Raw genomic sequence first — 17,579 nt, forward strand, 5'->3', positions numbered from 1 at the left:
ATTTCATCGAAATACATTGTACATACAAATGTACAAGCAGTTAGAAGTGGTGAAAATCGTAGTTTTACACGACTTTTGATCAGATTCTGTTTAAAATCCACAGAATCGTACCTCTTTCGATGCGTTTCGCTTTTTCCTGCGTCGATCGATTTCAATGAAATTTTCAGTGTGTGTACAACTAACATAGATTTACAAAACATGTCTTTTAAATTTTCTTTAAGGGGCCAAATAAAAAAGTTTTAAAAAATGCCTTTTTTATTTTTGCATGTAACCTTGTAAATTATAATTTTCGCCAAATTCTTTTTTGCATATCATTTCGTAAACCAATGCTTCTAATTGATTATAAAAAATCAGGTCGTTCGGGGGGGGGGGGGGGTACAATTATTATATAAAAAAATTATTCTGTTTTAAAGGGCGTACGAATACTTTCTACACCCACTGTAGATGGTTATGGTTTTTGGATATTATCGGTTAATCCTTTTTTGTAGAGAATATGAAGCTTTATCAAATTTTATCGATATGAAATTGGTATAAGACCTCGTACAATACCTAAATTGTTTAGTAATTGATTAGCTACCGATATATTTAATAATGTGAACAATATTTTCAGTAATGATACAGCAATTTTCAGTGGTGACTCTCTCTCTCTCAGAGTCACCACTCGAGTGCTAAGGTTTAAAATTAGAATTTCTATATATCAGTATGAATACCTTCAGCACTAGATCGTTTGTCAAATGTTGATAACATTCATCTAATCTGGGATATCTTCGCTACGGTATACAACTTCTTTGTATATTGCATACCAGAGATGGGCAAAAATGTATCTAAAATTTTCAAATAAAAGATAAATGAAAGTTATCTTTTATTTGTAGTTATTTTCCTGAAATACATATTCGACACAGTGTATCTGTAAGATACTCTCCAAAAAATTTCATTTGACATCTGTAGGTTATCTGAGCTCGAAGTAACTGCGTATGCGTATTCAACGCCTCTAGCGGCGAGAAGTTATTCAAGAGGCACTATCCGTAAGATACAGCGTGAGAATTTTCAGTGTATCTTTCACAGTTATTTGAGAGTCGAAGCAGCGCCACCGTGTATCTTGCGGTTGTATCCGTCAGATTTTGGCTATTGGAAATGTATCTGTGAGATTTCAATGGGACGATTTCATCTTAACCTTCAGATGTATTTGAAGCTCGACGTAGCAAGATACTTTATTCAATTTTTTTATTCGTGACGAGTATTTCTCAGAGATGAAATCACATGTATCTTTAATCGTAATTTGTATTTGATTTCAAATACATCTTGATGCGACGTTGCCAAATCGTAACACTAAATGTACAAATGATCGGTTTAAAAACTGTGGAGCTCATAGAACAAGGGGAGCTTGTAGGCTCCTAAAATTTCTTATTTTTGAAGGTTAAACGTTACCACGGTTATGTACGAAATATTGTAAAAGTTGTGAAGTATTGTCAATATTTAATTTTGTACCTCACACCATATAGATGCATTTAACTAAATACATACAAGTCATAAGTAAGGGAAGGAATTGGTAAAAGAAAGAAATAATATGTTATTAATAAAGTAATTCAGTTTATATTTGTCAGTAATTTTTAAAACAATTTTTGCTCGTTAAATAACACGATAATTGTAGATTCTATTATAATTTTTGCAGGGTGTATAAATTATCTCTATTTATTTTTATTAATAATTTTTATTCGTTTGAATACATAAATTTTACATTTGTGCATAAATTTATACAATTTATACTAAATTATTAATAATTTAATAAATAACGCAAGGAGTTGTTAAAAGAAAGGAATAATATGTTATTAATGATATGTTTTTATTATAATTTGTGCAGGGTGTATAAATCATTTCTACTTATTTGTGTTAATAATTTGAAACTGTTTTGTTTTTTTCCATGGTCCTCCGCTAATGTAAGTCACATCTGTATGGAAATACTATTTTCTTTCTGATGAACTGATGTTTTGGATATCTTCGCTGCATCTAAAAATTAGAATTTCTTGGTGAAAAGCATTGTCCAATAAACGGGAAGATTTTTAGCATGAATATATTAGGTTGGAGGGAAAGCTATGTCGTATTTTAAATAAACAGGTAATTTTGCTTGTAAATCAAAACACATGTTAACTAGCGAGTCATGGGAAAACAGGAATTGACAGGTTATCTGAGAAATGACAACATATTGTAACAAATAATGAAAATTATATAATTGAATAATATTAAACATGTATTTTTATAAATTGAATCAAATGTTTTCTTTAACGCTAAACCTACCGAGCCTCAAAAGTAACTGGTACACACATGTTCCCTTATAAAAATGATAAGATTGATTTTATTTAGACTTTGTATGGCTCCTATTGTAAAATGTGCACTACTACAGATATCTATACAATTGTTTCTTATGAAATCAGTATTATTAACTTTCTAATTGTAAAATAAAAAATCTGGAACTGGTCATCTTGACCGCTGTTGGTAGGATTAGTGTTAAAGTTAAAATACGCTAGAATTTTCTCTCCAACCTAATAATATTTTTTAATTTTCCTTTTGTCAGTAATGTTTCAATGTCTGAGAAAATAAATATAAAATAAAAACTTACCTGAAATGACAGTGACAAGTTTCACCAACACAATACCAAGTCATCGGAAATCAGGAATTGACAGGTTAACTGAAAATGTCAACATATTGTTACAAATAATGGAAATTATATATCATATCAATAAAATAAAAACTTACCTGTGACAGTGACAAATTTCACCAACACAATCGCGTGACAGGTGGCTGAAGTTACCGAATCACTTACACACGCTTTTTATTAATTGGAATACTCTATTACAAACACGTGCACAAGCATGTGCTAAACTAACTTCACTACACGTAAACTGACGTAAACCCACGGCGATGCAACGCGACGGGCGCTCACCTGTCGCGTAAGCTTATTTGTACGGTCCCCGATATATACATAAATTAATATATTGTTATAAATATATATATATATATAAGTATGTACAAAATAAAAAAATATAAATATTTATATATATTTTTTTAATAAAAATTTATTTGTTTAAACAATTGCTTAAATAATAAACAGTTATTTGTTTAAACATCTGTTTAAATAATAAAATGTATTTGTTTAAACAATCGTCCAAATAATGAAAATCTATTTGTTTAAACATGTGTTTAAATAATAAAAATTTGTTTGATCAAACAATCGTTTAAATAATACAAATGTACTTGTTTAAACAATCGTCCAAATAATGAAACTCTATTTGTTTAAACATGTGTTTAAATAATAAAAATTTGTTTGATTAAACAATCGTTTAAATAATACAAATGTACTTGTTTAAACAATCGTCCAAATAATGAAACTCTATTTGTTTAAACATGTGTTTAAATAATAAAAATTGTTTGTTTAACCAATCGTTTAAATAATACAAATGTATTTGTTTAAACAATTGTTATAGTCCTTATTAGAGTATCCGAATATGGAATAATAATGAAAGTCACTGTAAATGTAAATACGTTCCTCGTATTACATTACATATGTATTACGACGTGGCAACGTCGCATCAAGATCTCAGTGTATTTGAAATCAAATAAAGATATCAAATAAAGATACATGTGATTTTCATCTCTTCCAGTTACTCGTCACAAATACAAGCGTCAAATAAATCGTCTGGCTAAATCCAGCTTCAAATAACGAATACAAGATGACGGATAAATCTCGCGCGACATCTGGGGATTCAAATAATCCATATGATTACGAATCTATTTCTTCAAATAAAATCTGACGGATAACTCTGCAAGCAAGTTAACGACAGATACAACCGTAAGATACATCGTGGCGCTGTATTCGACTCTCAAATACAAGTCGAAGATAACCAGAAAATCGTCGGAGAGACAGATGAATAAACTCTCCAAACCGCAGCGCTCGACAGATGAAGTTACAGATACATTGTGGCGCTGCAATCGACTTCGAATACAAGGCGAAAGATACAGGTTATTTGTATCTAGAACGTATTTGAATAATTTTGTATTTAGATACTGCCCATCTCTGTTGCATACACAGGGTTAAACTTTCTTTTGTCTGCCCTTGTATACTACAGTCGAATCTCGATAACTCAAATCCCAAAGGAAGAACTAAAATCTTCGAGTAAAAGAGGTTACCCTACGAAAATTCGACTTACAGGGGGTTTGAACAAGAGTTGATAATTTGCTGATTGTACATAATAATTTTAAAGAAAGAACAGTTCAATTTTTGGAGATGAGTTATTTATTATATTCATATAGTACATATAATCTACTAGGCTTTTAGATATTATTGTTTCATATTAAAGAAATCTGTGATTTTACTGTGCGTTAATGAATTAACAGATTGTTGATCAATGGTATTACGTTGTTGCATATGAAATGTCCGATTTTAGAACGCAACACTTATAGAACGTTTCGATCAAAAATGCTATTACAGTCTACAAGTTTATTATATAAAACTGTGAAGCTAATCAACAAAGCTAATCGTACTCTAAACATACCACGACCGCTCAAATGACCGGTTCTAGATTTTTTATTTCACAATTTTAATGAAACTATACAGATGCCTTCATAAGAAATGATTTAAGAAATATCTTTATTAGAGCACATATCGCCGGCTGAATGTAATAACTAGGTAACTTGAAATTTGGACATTTTGAGTTATCTACTTCGTATTAAAGAAGAAATCAAGTAGAATTTAATATAAAAACTTGGTAACACCTATCAAAGTAATCTACGACATCTAGTGAGCAGTGTGCAAAGTAGATAAAAAATAAATACAGATTTCTATTTATGTTATAAATGGGCAACTCGACATTCTTAAAAAATTTTTTTTAATCCAAAATGATGTTTTTTCATGTATTGTTCCACTTAAAATTAAGAAATATAAGCAGATATTGGCATTATGTTTAAAATAACGGTCTCCCTACCATAATCTTAAAACCTAAAAATATTGTTTCATCAATTTCTCTAAAATAAAGAATTGTAAGTTACCTAGTTATTACATTCGGTCCACGATATTACAATAAGAACCGTGCAACGTCTAAATAAATTAATTCTTGTCATTTTTATAAGGCAACCACGTACCTGTAACTTTTATAGTTTTATATTTATTGTGTAGTTGTACTTTGAAATGAAATAAAGTTTATTTTAACGTCAACCAACGCGACTGTAGTGTATTCCTGTTATATATCTGGAATTATAACTGATTGATCATAGCACTATGTGATTTATGGTCAAAATGTGGTGATTAATTAACGTACTAGTCGTCGATGGTAAAAAGTACTCCCCGAAATCAAGATAACAACCATGTAGATGAAAAACGTGAATATAACGCAATACAATCAAGAAACTTGAAAGTACATAGAATACGTTGGGTATAAAATTGCATTTGTTTAAAGTAAAATCAACAACCTAATATTTTCAACGGTAACCAAAGCAGAGAATACATTTTCTTCAATATCGCCGCATCATTCTACGAAACTTCGTAAAACATTTACTGCTGTATTGGCTTGTTTAGCTCCCACACTTGTGGACAATAATTAGGTGGAGTTATTAATTAGTAGAGTTAAAGGAAGTTTTATTTCGATCTACAGGGAGAGGTTTTTAAAGTGCAGCGGAAGGGAATGAACAAAATTTTCGTCTTATAAAGGTTTCGGAGTCAGAGTTGTGCTAATTCAATTACATTGTAATTCAATTACGTAATTGAATGAATTACTATATAATTCAAATACAACGTAATTCAATTACTAAGTATTTTAATCAGATTTGTAATTGAAATACAATATAATTGAAACACAATGTAATTGAAATACAATATAATTGAAATGCAATTTATAATTGAATTACAGTATAATTGAAATACAATATACTTGAAATACAATATAATTGAAACCCAATGTAATTGAAATACAATGTAATTGAAATACAATATAATTGAAATGCAATTTGTAATTGAATTACAGTATAATTGAAATACAATATACTTGAAAACAATATAATTGAAATACAATATAATTGAAATACAATATAATTGAAATATAATATAATAAAAATACAGCTCTCCAAATTATAGCCCAGGAGTTGGAAGAACTCGCGATATACAGGGTGTCCCAAAATTCGTGAAAATCCCGAAAGAGGGTGGTTCCTGAGACCATTCTAAGAGACATTTTCCTTTGCACCAAAGTCAACTGCGGCTTTGTTTAGGAGTTATTAACGAAAAACACGGACCAATCAGAGCGCGCCCTGGGCCGCCGCGCCGTCACGATGCGATGTCACGGCGTACCGCGACACTCGCTTGCCGGCGCGGCTTGGCGCGCCGGGCCAGGGCGCGCTCTGATTGGTCCGTGTTTTTCGTTAATAACTCCTAAACAAAGCCGCGGATAACATTTTTGCAAAGGAAAATGTCGCTTGAAATAGTCTCAGGAACCACCCCCTTTCGGGATTTTCACGAATTTTGGGACACCCTGTATTTTTACAGCCGTGTTCTGCACGGACAGTACTCCCGCAGTGACATCATTTTTTTCACAATGTAACACCAATATTTAATCTTCTTTATTTTTCATTATTATTTTATGGAACTTTCGCCAACATATTCGTGGCATTTTTCTAATGCAAAATGGTACCAAACACGATATAATTTCAACTGTATTTAGTGGTGTAATCCACGATGAAAGTTTCAAACGCAACGAAGAAAAGCGTATTGGAAAGAGAGAGACGCGGTTGTCGAGTCAATGTGTAGTGTTCACACCGATATACCCGAGCCGAGAACAATTATTTCATCTCGAAATATTCACAATTATTTCGAGAACAGTATTTCATGGGCTGTGTTTCCGTTTACGTCCATTCTCAGAATTTGTTGAAATTTTGAAAAGAGGTTCCTTTTTGACTAAAATGACGATTGTCAGAAGGATTTTTGCCTCTCTTTCTATCTCTAATGTAGGCAGTGTTCCGATTGAGGCTACAGTTTTTCGCGTATGCACGGAAATTTCAGCCTCACTTTTTCGATGAAATCGGGCAGTCGAGCACCCCGCATATATGAACTATTGAAACATAATTGAAACTTATTCATTATTTTGAGGAATTGACGAATTACATTGTAATTTAATTGAATGAAGATCTGAATTATAAATTGCAATATAATTGAATTACAATTTAATTCAATTACAATGTATTTTATAATTGTGCTTCATTGCAATTACGAATTACATTGTAATTTAATTGACTGAAGATCTGAATTATAAATTACAACATAATTGAATAACAATTTAATTCAATTACTTTGTAATTATAATTCTGGAGTAATTCAATTGTAATTCTGCACAACTCTGTTCGGAGTTAAAGAGGTTCGAGCTATAGAGGTTGGACTGTACTATAGATTGTCTGTAGAATTATAATTCAGTAGATTTAAACCTCACGTTATGGAAGGCATTATTGATCCAATCATGTGTCGTCGTTTTTAAGTCTAACTCGTAGAATAGACGCGGGTAATAGTCAGACAGATACGTAAAACAAATTAGTTCATTCACACGTACGACGAAATGACATCTCTCGGACGGGCGTCGCGCGTCGTGACACGACGACGCGACGTATTCTTCGGTAGGATTTGAGCAAATGCGACCAGTACTAAACTTAGCTGGCTTCACTTATTCTTACTTACGCAACTCACGCGTCGCATTTTCACGTCCTCTTAAGAGGTGAGCAGCCATTTGTCTGGCTTGTCCACAGACTAACTAAGAACGTACAGAAACTCTTGAATGGAATCATTTCTAACTGATGTCAAATAATCATTCAAACGTTTTTCCTTCCTCATTGTTCTGGTAACACCTTTATTGCTACAGTAATCAGTTCACTCTCATTTCTCAGCGACAGGTTTCGGAAACCAACATTTTGAAATCATGCTTTGCTATACATTCCTCCTCTTGCCATCCCATGTAAATAAAAATGGCGCAGAGATAATTTAGATAGATATTTCAATTATCTATTAGGTTGTCCCAAAAGTTTCTTTCGGAATGTTTCTTTCCTTTAATATCCCTAAATCCCAACAAAAACATCCTGTAAGCAGGAGCCAAGTTCCTATGGCCGTAAAAAGTTGTGAGATTAAACAAAATACAGCCAAGTTCGTTAGCTTAGAAAGACCTCTTGCAATACCGAAAAAAGCGTTTGTAAAAATTAATTTAAAAGAACGCTATTCAATTTTTAAAGAGTTACATGGAGGGCTAAATTATTCAAACTTGTCCGCTACCTAACACCTTCTATGGCCATTGGTTTAAAAAGTAACAGCCAAGTTTGAATAATTTAGCCCTCCATGTAACTCTTTAAAAATTAAATAGCGTTCTTTTAAACTCATTTTTACAAACGCTTTCTTCAGTATTGCAAGAGGTATTTCTAAGCTAATGAACTTGGCCGTATTTTGTTTGATCTCACAACTTTTTACGGCCATAGGAACTTTGCTCCTGTTTACAGGATGTTTTTGTTGGGATTTCATCAATTTTTGTTGAAATTTCATCAATTATCAAGTAGGTATCAAAGAAAAAAAATCCTTTTCTAATCTGCAAGACAAAATCCAAATTCAATGTATCAAAGATTAACACTGCCGACGACGCACAGTGGGCGAGAAACCGATCTTTTTGGACAAAAATCTGCCGAAAACTCAGTTTTTCATCGATTCAATTGGAATTTTTTTTTAAATGTTCGTGAAGGACTATACTTTGATGACATGTTGCGCGAAAATCGTTAACTGTCACAAGAAATCAAGAATCCTTATCTACAAAACCCAATAACTCCGATACTTCATCCGCCTATACCATTTTGCATGTCCCAGCTGAGTTGCCGACACTTCTTAACCCTAAACCGTAAACCACAAAACTTTAAACTGTAAAAAAAATTTTAAAAAAAATTTTATTAAAATTTATCCATGGTATAAACTACCTCCATCAGTTCATAAGGTACTGCAACATGGAAGTGAAGTACTTGCTACATTTGAACTGCCAATTGGTTTGTATTCAGAAGAGCCACAAGTGGCAAATAATAAAGTCTTCAAGAAATCACGAGCTGAAAACTGCCGAATGTGTTACCGCAAAAAGAGAAATATAGATATTATACGGCATATGTTACTATCATGCGATCCACTTATAAGCTCTCTAAGAATAAAGGATGGCAAGCATAAGGAAGTTCTTCCTCTTAAAGCGAAAACGCTGCTGTTGGATCAATAAATTAATGGTAAGTCTCATAAGTGCCGAATGTAATTCTATTCAATTGGTAATTCTCAGGGCCAGATTTACAGTTTAAAATTTTGCGGTTTAGGGTTTAGGGTTCAGAAGTGTCGGTAACTCAGCTGGGACATGCGAATTTATGGTACGGGCGGATGAAGTACCGGAGTTATTGGGTTTTGTAAATAAAGATTCTTGATTTCTTGTGACAGTTAACGATTTTAACGCAGCACGTCATGAAAGTATAGTCCTTCACGAACATTTAAAAAAAAATTCCAATTGAATCGGTGAAAAACTGAGTGTCGGCAGATTTTCTTCCAAAAAGATTGGTTTCTCGCCCACTGTGCGACGTTCGATTCCGTTTTCCCGCCGCGCCGCCACTATAGACGATGCCCGGTGCAGTTTTTTTTGTTTACGTTAGTGCAATTGTTTTTTTCATCAGTATTTGTTGCGACTTCGAAGCTAATAAAACGTATACTTATGTATGTTATGCTGCTATGTTCTATCCTACGTACCTATTTCGTAATGTTTTTTTTTCAATACAACCCCTTTAAGGTGTAAAATTTCAAACTTTGATAATTATTCCTTTGAGTGTTTGTTATGGTGGACCTATATACCAAATTTCAAGCTTGTAGGTCAATGGGAAGTACCCAAAAGGTTTTGATGATCTGTCAGTCAGTCAGTCAGTGACAAATTTAGCGATTATTGAGGTTCTATATCTCGGGACCTACTAATGTTGGAATATTAATGTTGTTAAATTTGGTATTTAGGATTTAGCTAATAATAACATAAGTTCCCTCTGCGCCACTATCCCTTATGCCTGGGTCCTCCTACCCTTAGACCAGCAATAAAAAAACGGTCTTGTCGAAGGTAGACGTTGAACACGTTTACCTACCTAAGTTAGTTGAACCGAAGCGCTTGAGCAAGAAGCTTCTTCTGTACTTTTCATTTTTCTGAATAAACTCTCTATATCGAGTTTTCATATTCCTGTACTACGAATCTTTGGCCTTACTTTATTTCATAACCTCGTAGAAATTTCAACAAATGTATATTAATATTAATGGAATATTAATTAATAGGTTATGCCAAAAGTTGGTTTTCGATTTATTCACATAATGCAAACTCATTCTCATAATAAAAATCGCGTTTTTCTAACAACTCAAATACTTATACAGAATTATAAAATATTATTCATCACATGTGTGTAATACTCTTCCATATCTATCTATCTCACATAAAATGATACAACATATTCATAAAATTAATATATAACGTTTCCGAACTGTATTTTTTTTCAAACAGTAACAACAAAAAAAATCCCACTTTGACGCAGCAATATAGTTCCACTAGATCGCGAAAATATCAGATTCTACACGGATAGAAGCATGATGTTTTTTTACAAACGCATTTTATATAACGTTGAAAATATTAATATCGATTTACAACCAGTTCTCTTGTTTCACGACTCGATAATCGCAAAAACAGAATACACAGTACAACGGAATTTTTTTTGTAAGTTTTACGCATTCAAATTAACCAAAGTTTTGAAATAAACCGGAAAAAATAAAAAATGAATGAAACTCTACTATAGGATCCACCATGCACATATCTTACGGATGTTTCTGTTGTTACTTGGTCGCATAGGATCCATCAGATTTGATTGGAAGGAGTTCATTCGTAATCTTGTGGGTTATTCGAATCCAGATGTCGCGCGAGATTTAGCCAGACGATTTATTAGACGCGTTTGTTCGTAGTGACAAGTTATTCGGAAGGGATAAAAAATCACATGTATCTTGGTTGTTATTTTTATTTGACTTCGAATAACTGACATCTTAATTCGACGTTGCCACGTCGTAATACGTACGTACAAACAACACGCTTAGAAGGATGATAACTTTTGTCATATTGTCATAACGACTTGAATTTTTATGATAAACTAGCTGTACCCGGTCACGCGTTTCTGTGGCTCAGCCTGGTTACATGGAAAAGAAAGAAAAGAGAAGGCGCAACAGACATACTTTTCTACTTTATACTACATATATTAGATTCAAATCTCTTTCTCTCTCTCCCTCTCCCTCTCTCTCCCTCTCCCAATGAGTACCTCAAAATTGAATATAGGTGCTACCAGTCAAAAGTTTTAATTGTAAGCCAAAATGTGCCCAAAAGAGAGCGAAAAAGTCGTCTTTGGCCACTAATGACGTTCACAACTTTTAAACAAATGGACTTTTTCGAATGCGGTTTTCTCCTAAACCAGGCCTGGCCAACCCAAATGGTTCCACGGGCCACTTTGATGACGTGTAACGTTACTGCGGGCCACACTTTAGGTATACATGCTTTTAAAAAATGTAATACAAACACAAAATGAATAAAACTTTATTGTTATACTATGATTTAATATAATTATTCTCGAGTCTTAATGAATGAGATATTTGTTTATCCTTTCTTTCACTTAATTTTTGTAAATCTATATTTATGTTCGACGTTGCACATCTTTTGTTAGCTGGTTCTCTAAATTGGCATCAGTTAATGAAGCACCTCATGAACTCTTTGTACATTTCATCTTTGCAAAAAAATGTTTCACAAACATATGTGGATCCAAAAGCACTTACAACTTGTTGTGCAAAATATCTCAATTTGGAATATCTCTCGGATGTAATATTGTATAACTATTGTAAAAATTAATTTTTGATGTGGACGCAGAAATTTGTTTCATTTCATTGTTGCACTGTAACTCAATTATATCAAAGATGTCAAATATAGAACTGGAGTTCGTAGTCGCACTCGCGCACTATAACAATGACACTTCATTGATTTAATATTTTTGTATACATACAACGAAAAACAAAAGTTTCAATAGAAATACACGCCTTAAAAGAATTAAGGGATCACTTGTGCGAACTCGAAAAATTGGTACCACTTTACGTGATCATAACTCCGTCAAAAATTGCTGTATCGATATCGTTCAACAATGGCTTGAAGCCTGAAACCTCTAGTTTCAGATGCTCTGTTTCAAATTGTTGCTATGTTGGTTTTTTACAAAGTTATAGCGAGATGAAGACGACATTGGCGGTTAACAAAAATTTGGTGCAACTTTGGAACATCACACGGGGAGCAACAAAATTTTTTATAAATCGCGTTAATATCATTTGGAAGAGCTATCTTCCATAATATAAAGTTTGCACAGTTTCAGCTTTAATTTTTTAAAAATTTCATGGCTCTACCTCATTTCTATGATTTTAAATCGAGTTTGGTCCTTTTCCACTGTGCGCTAGCGCGGCGCGGCGCGCGGATAAATGGCCTAATATTCGGCACTTTTCTCTAAATTTGATTATTAATGTATATATAGGTAATTTTTTACAGAAAATGATATTTACCAATATAATTAATAAATTTATTAAAAAATTAACAATTTTTATTTAAACAAAAATATATTTTTAAAAACTAACAAATTTAAAACGAAATTAATAATAAATGTACCATATTTAATATTAATAATAATAAACTTAGACAAATTATAATAGTATAAACCAAATTAACAAACTTAACAAAACGCTATTCGCTATCCGAGTACTTTGAATGTGATCCAAAACGGATCATTCAATCCCGTGATCTTGCACATTTCTGATAAATATTGATCAATTTCAGTAAAATCGCAAGATTTGCTTTTTGTTGTCGTTTCTCGAGATATTTCAATCTCTTCAGATAAATCGTCCACCCTGTATAATTATTGCAAAATTGTATTATGCATAAAAATGATTATTATATGATTATTGATAACAATTTCCATCCTAATACGAATTTTTTGCAAAAGAAATGTATTTCATATCGTGATATACACGAATATTGAATTTTTCTGTGGCGGACAAATGGCAAAATTTTGTACAAAAATCCAAATTTGTTATGAATGTATATGTATTGGTAATTATTCGCAGAAAATTAAATTTAACGACATAACTAATAAATTTAAAAAGAAACTAGAGAGGTGTTGTTGCTCGCTCGCTTCGCGAGCTTCGCAAGTAGGGTTGTCGTAGCTCGCTCGCTTTGCGAGCTCGCGAGAGGGTTAGTGGTACGGATGTTATTTGGTGTGTGACTCTCCAAGAGTCACACAAAGAACTTCCCGATTAGTTAGTTGTAGTATATTATTGTCATTATATTAAATGTACAGTTTAAGAAGATTATACGTTCTCAGGGAAATTCAATAGTTTTCTACTTATCAAAATGTTTGCTATATGGCGTCGTATTAAACCAACATCGAAGGCTCGTTGCTCGCTTGGTTCCTTGTTATAGGATACTAATGTTGCAAAATGAATTGTCTTAATTAGTTTTTCGCAAACGATACAACTCATCATTATCCGGGTTTGCAGTATTGATCTTGGTTTTCTTCGATACTGTTAATTTATAATAAATTGTCCCAAAATATATAAACTGCGCTCAATTTTGAAACTCTGCTCAGTGCTACATACAACATTTGTAAAGTTCGTTTTTCTGATGTTTTAAAATTCAAACATACTTTCTCGTATGTTTGTCCCTGACTTTTATGAATCGTAATCGCTTCAGCAGGAACCACTGGAAATTGACTACGTTGACTTTCGGAGATTTAAGATTTTGAACAAACGAACATTTACATTTTTATTTACATAGATTAGAACAATAGGTTTACTACATGTGAAACAATTTTGAAAAGATTGCAACTGGCCGAAATTGCAGACAAAATACTAAAAATTGTATTTTACAAACTTATTGCTGCTGTTCTGTTGCTTTTCAGCAGAGATGGGCAGTATTCAAATACAAAATTATTCAAATAATTTTTGAATAAAAGATAAATAACTATTATTCTTTATTCGAAGGCTTGAATAAAAAAGTAACTATTATTCAAAAATTATTTGAATAATTTTGTATTCACCGAGAATTTATTCGAGCTGTGAATAAAATTTTTATTCTTTATTTTTATTCTATTTTCTCGAAAATGAATAAATCCATGAATACTTTCGGCCAGCTCGAGGCTACAATGAAGACGACCGACGCCCGAGGGTCGAGCCCTGAGGCCTGAGCCCAGAACACAATAGTAGTGCAATAAACACGGCCGGGCAATCCCCCGGCCAGCCAGGTAGCTCGGCATGAAACCGCTAAGGAGCGAATGGTGAACTTATTTATTTTCCGTGCTGCGCGCCCTCACGAAAGTCACACGAGCCAATTCGTGGCGTTCTGCCGATTAAGAAAAGCCTAAACTCGACGGAATTAGGACCGTTTCTATTGCTTTTATTCATTAAAGTATGCTCGAAATTTTTATTTAAATATTTTTCTGCCCATCACCGCGCTAGGGCGACGAAGCGACGAGGGCTTGGGACGCCTTGGCCAAGTGGTGCAATAAACACGGCCCGACAATCCCCCGGCCAGCCAGGTAGCTTGGATCCGACGAAATGATCCTATTCTTTTATATTTTTCACTTCCAAAAATACATGTTGCAAAAAAAGTAATGGAGCTAACAGTAAACTGATCCCCTCATCCTATCCTAAATAACTGGCTGACAATAGGCGTTCATTTTGGTTGCCTTACAAGTTTGTAAGTTTACTGGTATTTAGGATAGGATTAAGAGGTTAGGTTAGGTCTTAATCCTATCCTAAATACCAGTAAACTTACAAACTTGTAAGGCAACCAAAATGAACGCCTATTGTCAGCCAGTTATTTAGGATAGGATGAGGGGATCAGTTTACTGTTAGCTCCATTACTTTTTTTGCAACATGTATTTTTGGAAGTGAAAAATATAAAAGAATAGGGTCATTTCGTCGGATCCAAGCTACCTGGCTGGCCGGGGGATTGTCGGGCCGTGTTTATTGCACCACTTGGCCAAGGCGTCCCAAGCCCTCGTCGCTTCGTCGCCCTAGCGCGGTGATGGGCAGAAAAATATTTGAATAAAAATTTCGAGCATACTTTAATGAATAAAAGCAATAGAAACGGTCCTAATTCCGTCGAGTTTAGGCTTTTCTTAATCAATAGAACTCCACGAATTGGCTCGTGTGACTTTCGTGAGGGCGCGCAGCACGGAAAATAAATAAGTTCACCATTCGCTCCTTAGCGGTTTCATGCCGAGTTACCTGGCTGGCCGGGGGATTGCCCGGCCGTGTTTATTGCACTACTATTGTGTTCTGGGCTCAGGCCTCGGGGCTCGACCCTCGGGCGTCGCACAGTGGTCGATTTACTCCAAAACTTGGCCAAAAATAAAAAAAATGAATTTTCAAATCAAGAGTTTTCTATACGTGGGTTGGCTACCCTGCTGGTTGGGCTATTGGATGGTTAATGGAAAAAGGGCCTGACCTTTCTACCTGAGCGAGAAATTCAGTCTGAAAATGACCATCGTTCAACTAGCAGCTACGCACAGTAAATCGTTGAGTGAGAAAAGTGCCCAGAAGTGAATATATTTGTATTATATCCTACTAATTTTTATTCTACAATATGGAGGGTGTCCCTGGAGATAAGTAAATCATGTTTATACATTATATAAAATGCAAGTAACAATGGATAATGTAATATATAAAATATGACAAAATTTCATACGGAAATTTTGGAAACCTAGGAAAATAGTTATGATCTGGATCGATCTGAACTATGTGACTTGTACACACCTTTAGTTTACATTATCACCTAGTAGGATCAACAAAAAACGGGCGCCCCGGTGTGCCCCAGCGGGTTTTTTTGCAATTTTTGTAATGTACTGCATGGGCTGGAAACCCGCTTTTTGTGATTTAGACCTTATTTCATGGTTTAAAGTATTATTATTATAGGTCGTTGAATTGGTCTCGATACCAGTTACAATATTATAAAGTAAAAAATATATGTTAATATTTAAAAATTTGAAGTGACCTTTTATTTTTTATAAAAAAAGATTTTTTTTTAATTTTTTATATTACAATTTGTATAAAAGTGATTACTGATCAACTTTTATTGGAAACATTTTTTTGTCAGATCAAACATATTGTAAAAACTTGTGAAAATACCGGTATCGCGCTTGTTCCTTCGCACGGAGGGTTTTACGACGGACCGTATTTCTATTGTGTATACTTAACTAGTTTAAGCGACCGTGCTTCTTGGGGCATCTTTTGCATTGGAAAAACCGAAAAAGTACCGGTATTTATTACGATTTCGGTAGAATATCGGTTATACCGAAACCGGTATTTTAACGATTTCAAGCATTTGCTGCTATGTAGTTTCTTTGTCATTTCAGCTTCGACGTTTTCTGTTTCTGTATCCATCTTTCTACGTTGATCTCTTTTGTTTTCAAATTCTATTTCTGGCCTTCCGTATTGTCATTTCCGTCTCTTTTCTACTCTTCAGCTTCCGGTGTCAGAGTTGTAGAAATTTCCAGGAAGGAACTTTTTTTGTTTTAATAAAGGATCATTTACACGGCGAGTTCCAAATAATATTTTTAGTTATTGAAGCACTATTATCTAAGAAATTTAGAAGTTCTTATCAATTAACGGACCATAAAAAAGGAACGCTTCAAAATTTGATATATGTATTCAGAAAAAAGTGGTTGTGAAAGTTAACAGAACTGAAGTAAGATTTTACCAACAGTTCGACCAACGGCTGAACGGTTCCCTTACATTTGATCTAATTTATAACCTTCCATTCTTCAAAACACATATTTAAAACAAGAATTTCTTCTTCTACAATTTAGTAATTAGCCGGCTACTTGTGTTCTTTATATAATTTGATATTAGATTCACATTTAACAAGACAAAAAATCTTGAGGTATCAAATTTCAGCTGTATTTAATACTTTCTTACTACGTACTGTTGTGAGCTGACGAGAAGATCCCCGGGGGGGCACAGAGGCAAGAGGTCTCCAGCTAGCGCCGCCTACCCCCACCTCTGACGGTCCGTACTCGCCGCCTACCCCCACCTCTGACGGTCCCGTACTCGCCGCGTGACCACGCCCTTTCAGCTGCTACGTCACACGACGCATAGTAGTAGGATTCCCGTATTTACAGAGGGCTACGATGTTTCACGACTTACAGCCAATATTCAATGCCGTGAATACGAGGATCCTATTGCAGTCATGAAAAGTGACAATTTACACAAGGAGAATGCAAAGCCTTCGCGTCACAGATTTAGTTGAGACTTTACAGAGTTACAGATCTCGTTCCCCTGATTACGAATATACCCCATTATAGAGGCAACTATTCAGTAATTTTCAAGATATTTGCAAATTAAAGTTTTGTGGACGCAACATGTCAGTTTACATAGTTCACTCTTTTACTAATTGTAAGTAATAGTGTGGCGTAGCGGCAGCGAGCTGAACTGCTATGCCGTGGACTCGGGT

The 17,579-nt window shown here is 34.0% G+C and overlaps 1 long non-coding RNA gene across 1 annotated transcript; it reads right to left on the reverse strand.

Annotated features, from left to right (window-relative positions):
• Positions 1-1,824: 1,824 nt before the first annotated feature.
• On the reverse strand, positions 1,825-2,988 carry LOC143213342 (uncharacterized). The gene is made up of 3 exons (XR_013009954.1): positions 2,755-2,988; positions 2,618-2,686; positions 1,825-2,007 (listed from the first exon to the last, which is right to left on the reverse strand). It is a non-coding gene; the product is annotated as an uncharacterized LOC143213342 (long non-coding RNA).
• Between the last annotated feature and the right edge of the window lie 14,591 nt (positions 2,989-17,579).

Source organism: Lasioglossum baleicum, chromosome 11, assembly GCF_051020765.1.
Source record: "Lasioglossum baleicum chromosome 11, iyLasBale1, whole genome shotgun sequence".
In the NCBI taxonomy this organism is placed as follows: Eukaryota; Metazoa; Arthropoda; class Insecta; order Hymenoptera; family Halictidae; genus Lasioglossum; species Lasioglossum baleicum.